Source organism: Camelus bactrianus, chromosome 27 (assembly GCF_048773025.1).
Source record: "Camelus bactrianus isolate YW-2024 breed Bactrian camel chromosome 27, ASM4877302v1, whole genome shotgun sequence".
NCBI classification, from domain to species: Eukaryota; Metazoa; Chordata; class Mammalia; order Artiodactyla; family Camelidae; genus Camelus; species Camelus bactrianus.
Genome location: NC_133565.1, coordinates 19,923,977 through 19,934,190, shown reverse-complemented (window position 1 = coordinate 19,934,190; position 10,214 = coordinate 19,923,977).

Here is a 10,214-nt window from a genome sequence, read left to right as displayed (position 1 = left end):
AAGCTTTCTTGCTGCTACCACTAGTACATACAAGTCAAAATCTTAACCAATTTAAATGTTTCATTTAGAAATGAAAAAAACAGCCATTCTCTCTTCTAACTTTTCAGATATGGAGAAAGACATTGCAGAAACAATCAAGATTCTAGAAAAGATGTTGAGACTACTAAATTAATTGCATTTGAAATTTTAATAAAGGTATGGGGGAGCAGTCATACTAAGTTTATTCTAGCTCACTCCCTTGCCTTTGATTAACCACTTGGCACACACACACACACATACACACAGTTCCAATTGCAAAGCCATATTATACATAGCTTAAATATCTGCCACTGATTTTCCATTTAGTTCAAATTAGAGAATTTTTTTTTGCTTAAGTCTTTAGGCAAACACTGCTGTATTTATAACTTCTTTTGCCAAAAATCAATGAAAAACTCATGTTTAATGTTTATATATAAAAACTTTCCATAAATAGGTGAACTTGAACCTTCACCCTGAAGCCAATGCCACGTTCTCTCTGTACAGCTGCTCCTCACTTTAGAAGCTCCTCTCCATCCACACCTGAGACACCTTATCTTCCTTTTTGCTCTGGATTCCTTCTCTACTTGCAGTCAGAGAGGTAAAGATTTAAATGTTTCCTAGAATTGTGATTTGCTTTGCCTTTTTGATTCTTAGGGAAAAAGTGGACATAAGGAAAAGATACAAGGTATTACTGAACTAGGAACAGACTCACAGACATAGAAATTCATCAAGCATTTTTAATTTAAAGTTTGCAAATGGATCCTTTCCTCCTTCAGTGATTGGCAGGACTGGAAATTGAGGATGAGAACCATTGGCTTCATGGTGCTACACCAGGCTCAAGGTAAGACAGTCAGAAAAGGGTTCATCAAAAGTAGGTTGTCAGTGATTTTGCTGCTTGGCTACCTCCTTCCAGGTTACTGTTGAAATTCACTTTCACTTTTCTAGCTTTCTTCTGGGCATCCTGGATTTTCTTAACACCTTTCACTGCTCCATGATGGTTTTCTTTTCCAAATAATAGTTATACTACATGCCTCTGACGACTAGGCAGCAACAGGACAAGGAGAAACAATGAACATTGTCTTTAGTTGGTAATTGGAGTGTCTATCTTTTCTTAAATGAAATATCTTCAAGGTAAATGTGAAATATGTAAATCTTAAAAGTCATTGAGAACACAGCTGTCCCCTCTAACCTTGACAATGAGAAGTATTAGTTAGAGTCCTCAGGCTGCCGTAGACCATGGATGAGGCTAGTGGCAACCCTTAAGAAGAGCATAGAAACTCTCTGATCTCAAGTTCTGACATCCTTGTTCCAGTCCATTCCCCGGAGTCCTACAAGTGTATTATGGGAAATGTAATAAGAACATGATCTAAGAGGTTTAGAAGAAATTCGTTCCAGGCAGGACCACACCACAGTTTGCCACCAGGCCCCTGGCCACTTTTAATTAGCTCTTGAAAAGGAGAATCCTTAATTCCCTTTAAGGAGAAAACCAAGGCAAGGAACATTTGTTCCCTGGTGGGGTCGCAATGAAGGACACGGTCTGTAATCCTGAGGAAGAGTTGAAACATCATTTAACCCATTGACTGTAGGCTGAATTATAAGGGCAGCAGCAAGCTTGTTGAAGTCCACAGCACCACGGTGATGTAATCAAGTCGTGTATGGCCCTACCTCATATATATATACATATAAGTCATTCAGTTTGGGTGGATGAAAGAAGAGAAGGAAGAAGAAAAGAAGGAGGAAGAGAGACTGAGAGAAAGGAGAGAGAGAGAATCTCTCCTATATTAAAAAAAATAGCAATCGCCCATGGACTGAATTGGATTTTTGAAGCTTTTACTGTAATGTCAAACAGCAACATGGGTGACTTGCATTGATCTGACATACAGGATGAGTCTCCAGGAGACTCAGGGGCCAGTCCTGTGTCGCAAACTAGAGCATAATATGAGGTAGACAATCAGATCACAACCTGGGGATGCTTCTTTGCCAGGAAGATGTTGACACCCTTGAGGAAATCAGGGAAGAATAAGAGGAGTAAGGTAGTTGGTCAAACAAAAATAGTGCATTCAGTGACCCTCCAATCATAGAATACAACTCATAATAACGGAGTAACTATGGCCATAGTTGGGTGTAAACTGAACAGGTTGTTTTATAGAACATATCCCTTTTCCATCACTTATGGGAATTGCAATTAAAAAAAAACAATTCCTTTGGTATTGTTGAAAATTATTTGCATGTTACAATTTAATCAAGTCCTGCCTGGGTCCCCCGTGGCCCCGCCATTAATGGGTTAAGTTAGATCACTAACGTGTGTTCCCTGACCCTGGAAAGCTTCATCAAATGTACTCATTACTGATTGAGCAAGAGAATGAATAGTTGTGAATTTCAGCGAAAGCGCTGATGGGATTGTGTGTAAGCCCTAACGTGGTCGAGGTATTTAAATTTTGATTTTTGTAATGGGCTCTGACATGTTTCATTTCCTCCGAGGGAACACTCGAGACCTCTGAAAGTAAATGTTGCTAAAAAGTCATCAAGGCAGAATATTAAAATGCCATCAAATGAAAATTTCACTAATGCAATCCGGCTAGAGTTCCAGGTACTGGAGCGAAAAGGGGAGTGTCAAAGGTCCCGGTTCTTTTAGTGAAACATGATTTGTTCCTCTTCACTGGCTGTTTCTCCAAATAAATTATTTAAAGTCTTATTTCTTCCTTCTCCTGGGTCTCTTAAAGTTCAGCTATACTGAGAGGTGACACAGAAGGGAGAAAAGGTGGTGCAGCTAAGAAATTCAGGAAAGGGGAATGTGATGGGTTTATCTTCACCTTTGAAACCTGTTTCTTTCATTCCCTGGGAAGTTGTCCAGGTGCCTGGTCCTATGAGAGGGCAAGGATCCTCAATGATCATTTTAAGGCGGAAACTGCCCTTACAAAACAAATTAAAAGTTTTAATGTTAGCAGTGTGTGAGGTTATCAAAGAATGTTCATTTGGTGACATGTGGAGGACATTAAAGTCAGGGGGAAGACACTAATATTTTCCTTAACAGTGTGATCCAAACATATTTGCCATTTTCTTTTAAATAACTAAGTTTCAGGCAACTTTTATCCTTATGGATTTGTGGCAGAGGGAAATTAAAGTTAAACTCTCTGGGTTTCTTCTATACAGATGGCCCTGAGTAAGAAATGAGTGGGCTTTATGAGATCGGTCATTCTTCTGGGTTTTATCAGCAATGTTTAATGAGTGTAGTGTTAGACAATAAATATTTTTCCTTGGTTGTTTATTTTCTGATACATGTATTTGCTTTCTAAGATAATGACTTGTATTGGCTATTTCTTGGAAATGGAGAGAGAAACATGGATTTCCCTAAACTGCATTTATGACAGAGTTTTCTTCAGGTGTAAGGAATTCTATTCACTTATCTTTGGGCTGATGTTCCTACTGAACCTAGAATTTCCTTATTTATCCTGCCGGCTGGCAGGGTTTGTGCTGACCAACATCTGGTCTTCTATTATCTCAGCTTGACACCTTCAGTACTGTCCATCTAACCCACGAGGACAAATAAATTACTTTATTGAACCTGTTGTGTGAAATAGCAGGTTTGCCTGTGGGAATCAAATTTCTACTGTGTACTGGTGAAACAGCATAATTTTAAGTGTCCAGAATCAACTGTTACTGAACAAAAGTTCATGTGCCTGATGCACAGTGAGACCAAACAAACTGGAACGGAGTTCGGAGCAGAGAAAGGTTTATTGCAGGGCCGAGCAAGGAGAACAGGTGGCTCATGCTTGAAAAACGTGAATTCCCTGATGATTTGGGGGAGAAAGTATTTATAGACAAAATCTGGGGTGAGGGCAGCAGGGTGGTGCTCCAGGAATCTTGTGCTCAGCCTGAAGTTACCATCTGTGACCAGGGTGGGGGCCTTAGTTCCTGCTGAAGAACTCAAAAATATTGAGTATATTTCCTGAGGAGGAGCCAGGACCCCGCCCCAAGGCTGCACTATTGTTTCTCAACTGTTTTTCTCTTGTCTCTGCACTCCCTCCCTTCCTTGATTAGCAAATGTTTGAATCTGCCCTTTGGAACCCAGGGAAGATCAAGGAGGCTGAATGAAGCCTATTTGCTATAAAAAGAGAAATGAGGGACAGAAGGGATTTGTACCAGGAAAGACCCCACAGGGTCCTGCTCTGTTTCACAATCATCGGCATCCCCCAAGGCTAGGATCTTGAGTTGCTTTGCCATTTCTGTTGGAAAATGAGCCTTTAGCAATGCACGTTTTACACCAAAAGATGATGCGTTTTCATAGTCAGGAGTGTAATCTCTGGCCTCAGGTGGTCTGGATGTACTTCTCAGTTTGTTTATTTTTAACTGCGGGACCCTCAGTAAGAGGGTGAATCTCTGAGTCTCATGTCCTATAAAATGGTAGTGATAGCCCTTACCTCACTGGTTTGTTGTGAGAATTAAATGAGATACATATAAAATGCTTAGCACAGTAGTGGATACATATGTAAGCAGTGGCTATGTACATAACGGTAAATGTCAACTTTTAGAAGAATAGCTGAAGACAAAAATGTCAGAAGTCATGTTTTGCATTTCTGGGAAGGTCTATTTAAAATTCCAAGTCAAGATCTCAACTAAATTTTTGCAATCCCAAAGCGATGGCTTTCACTGGAGAAAAGAAAGTAATTTCCGGGGAAATCGTTGGATGTAGGAAACCCAATCAGGATGACTTCAGAGGCACAATGGAAAAGGCAGAAGAATTTACAAGGCATCATGATTAATATTTTTGAAATGACACATTGCGGAAGAGGTCAGGTAGTCAAGACGGAGATAACAGACCTCTGATAGGCACCTCTCACTGTGTTTTCAGATAAGAGGACTTTATCTTTGAGATAATTGCTCAGGCAACTAAAGCATATAAATGACCAGTGTCACAATAGCCAGGCAAAACATCTTTCCCCTAATTTTTGAGAAAATTCTCTAAAAACTTCAGTCTGAAGTAATTTGCCAAACATGATATGGTTTTAAGAATCTCTGAGAAATCCTAAGACTGTTATCATGGTTAGAATCCACACATTTGCTACTTTAAAAATGGCTTTAACATAAAGCTGTCTCCTTGCATTGTATTTTTAAAGAACACCAAACATTTGTTTAATGATACCTGGTCAAATAATTGTATTAATTAGAAATAGTTTTAATAAGTACTTACTGAATACCTACCACATTCAAACACTGTTGCATTATCAAAGCTCAGGAAGATGTCTGCTTTGTGTTATTTGTGTTTGAGAGTAATTTGTAGAACTTCTAAAAATGACCTCTCTTGTCCACTCCTTAATAATTCAGACTGGTCATTGTTCCATAGCGAGGATTTGTTGCATGTATAGATCCATTTGGCACATATTAGGCACATTTATCACGTACGTACTTGTCAAAAAGCATGAAGATTTTAAAATATTTACTTGAATTTCATGGTAGTCCATCTAGCAATTCTTTTCTAAATGGCTTTCAGAGAACATTTTCATTTCTCTAGTTAGATTCAAAATGCAAGAGAGAGAAGAGAGAAGTGAAGCAGTAGACATGGACTTTCCGGATCCTTCTGGTATCCAATCAAAAGACATAAAATACTGAATGTTGTCCCAGTAGTCACTGCTGAAGGTTCTTGAGGGCTCATTAAATACGACAAGACCAGGAAGAATTTTTTTATGTGTTTTTTTTTTTTTTTTTGCTTTTGTTTTTTGTTTTTGTGTGTGGGGGTGGGGGAGGGAGGTAATTAGGTTTACTTATTTATTTATTCTTAGCTGAATTATTGGGGATTGAACCCAGGACCTTATACATGATAGGCACACACTCTACCCTCCCACCAAGGGCTCATTAAATAAGATATCCTGTAAGAAGAAAGTGAGGACTGGTACCTCTAACTCAGTTACTTCTAGAGTCAGAATGTTTCTCAGGCCAAGACTTGATGGGAACCTGACTGTTGGTGTTAACATATCTAAAGAAAATCTGTCACTGAGGGGGTTGGTAGCCCTGACCGCCAGGGAAAAAGCAAGTTAGAGAATAATCTTTGGCTGTGATCTCTATGTGGTACAGAAGAGAGGGCACCCAGGCTCTTGAAAATGTGTCAAGACAGAGGCACCAGTATATCAAATTGTTTGACACCAGCCATTATGATCTAATAGCTAATTCCTCTTGTTCTAATCCCACAATCTCTAGGCAATAACCCTCTGATTAAAGCTTCCTGTGTAAAACTGTCCACTAAGAGAGTGTATTCTAATTCTATTTGATAGTCATGAGTCTTTGTCGGAATTTACAAATTGGCTTTCTGGTTTTATCTATCAGTCCTTTATGCGTTTGTTTATCATAACTTAGTACCCTGGAGTCCAGTCACTGCTGAGCATGCTAAGAAAATTGAAATGTCATGACTGTAAAGCTAACACTATGACTTAGAACTGGGTAGTCCTATTAAAATACTATAACTGATTGCAACCCAGCTACTGTCCCTCTGAACCAATAAGTGAAATGAATTCTCTGATATTTCTCATTTATAGGATAGAATATCACATTGCTGAATAGACAGCATCAAACAGCAATGTCCACTAGTTATTAATCCCAATTAGTATATAAATATACAAAGGATAAACTTTGGCCTTAATTTTTGTACCATTATTATTATTTTTGTTAAGCACAGGAATTTGGGCAGTTAAGTTTTATATGTATATATATGGAAAGAGAGAGATTTTTGTGGCAGTGAATTAAAAAAAACCCTGAGAATTCATTTCAGTGTCCTGATATTCTGGCTCTTGCTGAGAACTGAAAGAAAGAGTTTGCTGAACAGTATTTTTAAAAGGAGTATCTCAGATGGGTATAGGACAAGTTAAATTTCTTCTCTATGAGGGTAGTTTTTCTTGTTGGGTTTAGCAGATTATTTTTCTTCCAATTTTATGATAACTGACTCTTCACCTCCAAGATAAAACTTCCAGGAAGAGCTGGAATAAATGGAAAAAAAAAACCCAAAAAACCTTCAGTTTGTGAGAAATCATATATTCTGTGACAGGGAAATTCTGCTATGCTGATTGTCTAAAGCTATTTAGGATCTCATCAGATTTCTTGGGGAAAAAGAAAGTATACTGAGTAGGAAGCATTTGTTTGATTAAATATCAAAATGTATAGGCATCTAATAATACTGTTCCACGTATAAAGAAGTACAGTCCTGAGTCAGCACTGGTTGGGTAAATGAAATTGCTGAAGAGAAAAATCTTTCTGAATAGCAGGAAATAAGAGACAGTGCAGTAGCAGGTGAACTTCAGCAGTTCACAGCTTTGGTTTAGGTAATCCCTTTTAAGTTCAAATTCTTATCTGAATTGCTTCAATTAGGGGTCTGGTGTGGGAATTTTGCACCGTTTCCTGTATTTCCTTATTCTGAAGACGAAAATACCAGAGCAGCATTTTCTGTTATGTTCTGATGGTTCCAATCAATGGGAACCCAGGCATAAAGAATTCAAGGAATCAACTACATTTAAAGGAACATTTGTTTGACATTCTTACTCACATCGAGCTCAGTTGGGGACTTAAAAGTATGTAAGACTAAACCATCTTTCTTCCAAACTAACTAACTTATTCATAAATGCACATTTCCCTCCTTTTTTTCTAACAGACAATTTTTAACCTCTTTTCAAATATTTTAATGGACTTGATAAATTCTACAGCATGATTACTCTTTAAAAATGTTATTATTGATTATTTCTGTGAAAACTTGATTATTGCAATATACTTTTGCATAGTTTTTGAGTTCGAATTTTTATTTTCTTCAGCTAAATACCCAGAAGTGGTTTTTGCTGGATTATATGGTAGTTCTATTTTTTTTTTTTTTAATTTTTGGGGAAACTTCCATAGTGTTTTCCATTGTGACCTCACTAATTCACCTTCCCACTAACTCTTGTGTGCAAGAGTTTGCTTTTCTCCACAGCCTCACCAACACTTGTGGTTTTGATTTGCATTTCCCTGATGATTAGTGATGTTGAATATTTTTTCATGTACTTATTGGTCATCTGTATGTCTTTTTGGAAAAGTGTCTATTCTGATCTTTTGCTAATTTTTTTTTATCAGATTGTTTTTCCTATTGAGTTATATGAGTCGTTATATATTTTGGGTATGAACCTCTTATCAGATGTATGATTTGCAGATATTTTCTCACATTCAGTAGGCTGCCTTTTCATTTTGTTGGTGGTTTTGTTTGGTGTACAGAAGTCTTTTTGTTTGATGAATCCTACTTATTTTTACATTCACTGCCTTTGCTTTTGGTGTCAAATTAAAAAAAAAAAATCATCTCCAAGATCGATGTCAAGGGACCACTACCTGTGTTTTCTTCTAGGAGTTTCATGGTTTCAAGTCTTACATTCAAACATTTAATACATTTTGAGTTACATTTTGATACAGTATAAGATAGTGATCTAATTTCTTTCTTCTTTCTCTTTTTCCTGATTGATCTGGAAAGAGAATTAATCTCTTTATTAACTTTTCTCAAAGAATCACCTGTTGATTACGTTGATATTCTCTGTATTTTTCTATTTTCTTTTTGCCTAATTTCCAATCTATACTTTATTTGCTTCTTAAGCTTACATTCATTTAAATTTATTCTTCATTTTCCAGTTTCTTAAGGTAGAAAAAGAGGTCATTTGAAATTTGTAATTTTTGTTCTTTTTTAAAGTATTCAATTACTCCTATAAATTATCCTATGAGTACTGCTTTAGCTGCATCTCACAAAATTTGATATATAGTGCTTTTAATTTTATATAGTTTATTTCTTTACTTATTTTTTAAATTTCTTCTCTGATCTATTTGCTTTTTATAAATTTGTTATATAGTTTACAAACATTTGAAATAGACTACAGGCTATTTATCCATTCTCCTATTTCTGGGCATTTGGGTTGTTTCCATTATATTGCTATCAAGTAATACTGCTTTTTAAAAATATTCTTGTATATGGTTCACAATGTGTATGCTTGAGACTTCTGGGATATGTTGAGTCATAAGGTATACACATCTTCAGCCTTACAAAGTGATGCTACCAATTCCAAATTATACCAATTTACAGCACCTTTGCAATGTATCAAATTTTTCTCTTTTTCTAGTTTCTTATCAATATGTGCCAGTTATAATCATCTTTTGCACATAAGGACTGATTTTAATTTGTCTCTCTCTGATAATTAACATAATTGAGCATCTGTTTGCATGTTATTTTTCTTCCACATAGTATGTATTTTCATTGTCCACTAAAAAAATGTGATCCTTTCACTTTTCCTCCTCTTCCTGCTCCTCTTCTATCTCCCCCTCCTCCTCCTTCTTCTTTACATGAATTCTGTGTTACTTTTTATAATTGAGACACAAATGAAATCATTTGTATACATTACAAATATTGTCTCTTAATTTGTCTTGTTTCTCCTCATTTTTAAAATTTTGTTTTAGCTTTCGTTTGTTTTAGTTATTCTTTTAAGAAAGAAAGGTTTTACATTTTTGTGTAATGTAATTTATAAAAACTTTCTCTATGACTAGGTGCTTTTTGTGTGTTGTTTAAAAATTATTTCCTTACCCCAAAGTCATAAAGATATATTTTTATATTGTCTTCTAGAACGTTTAAGTTTTTATTTTTCACATTCAAAATTTTAATACACTTGGGATTTAATTTTTAAATTTTAACATAGAAATTAAATCCAATTTTACTTTTTACCATCATTTATGAATATTCCCAAGACCCTGTGCTCAATAGTCTGGCTTATCTCCTGTGGATATGCAAAGTTCACTTTATTATTTATCAAGTTTCCATTATGCATGAGTCTGTCATCCTTAGCATAAGCACTGATCCAACTCTGTCTCAGCTAGCATTTCTGTAACTCTTATCTATTATTTTCAATCTTTCCTGCATTATTATTTTTAGTATCAATATTTGCTTTATTACAATATTGTTTTGTTTTTATACATACATGTAAATCATTAATACTGTATTATATTTGATTTGGTATTTGTTTAAAATTAATCATATATTTTCCTGTTTCTCCTAATGACTTCATTTTACTCATGGTCTTGGAAGCCACTTTTGTTGAGTCCAGAATTCTAAGGGGACCCTTATTGTCTCAGCCTTTTGAAATATTTTTTAGTGTTTTTTTTCTTTCACTGTTTACTGCTGAGAAATCTGCTGGCAGTCTAAGTATGTAGTT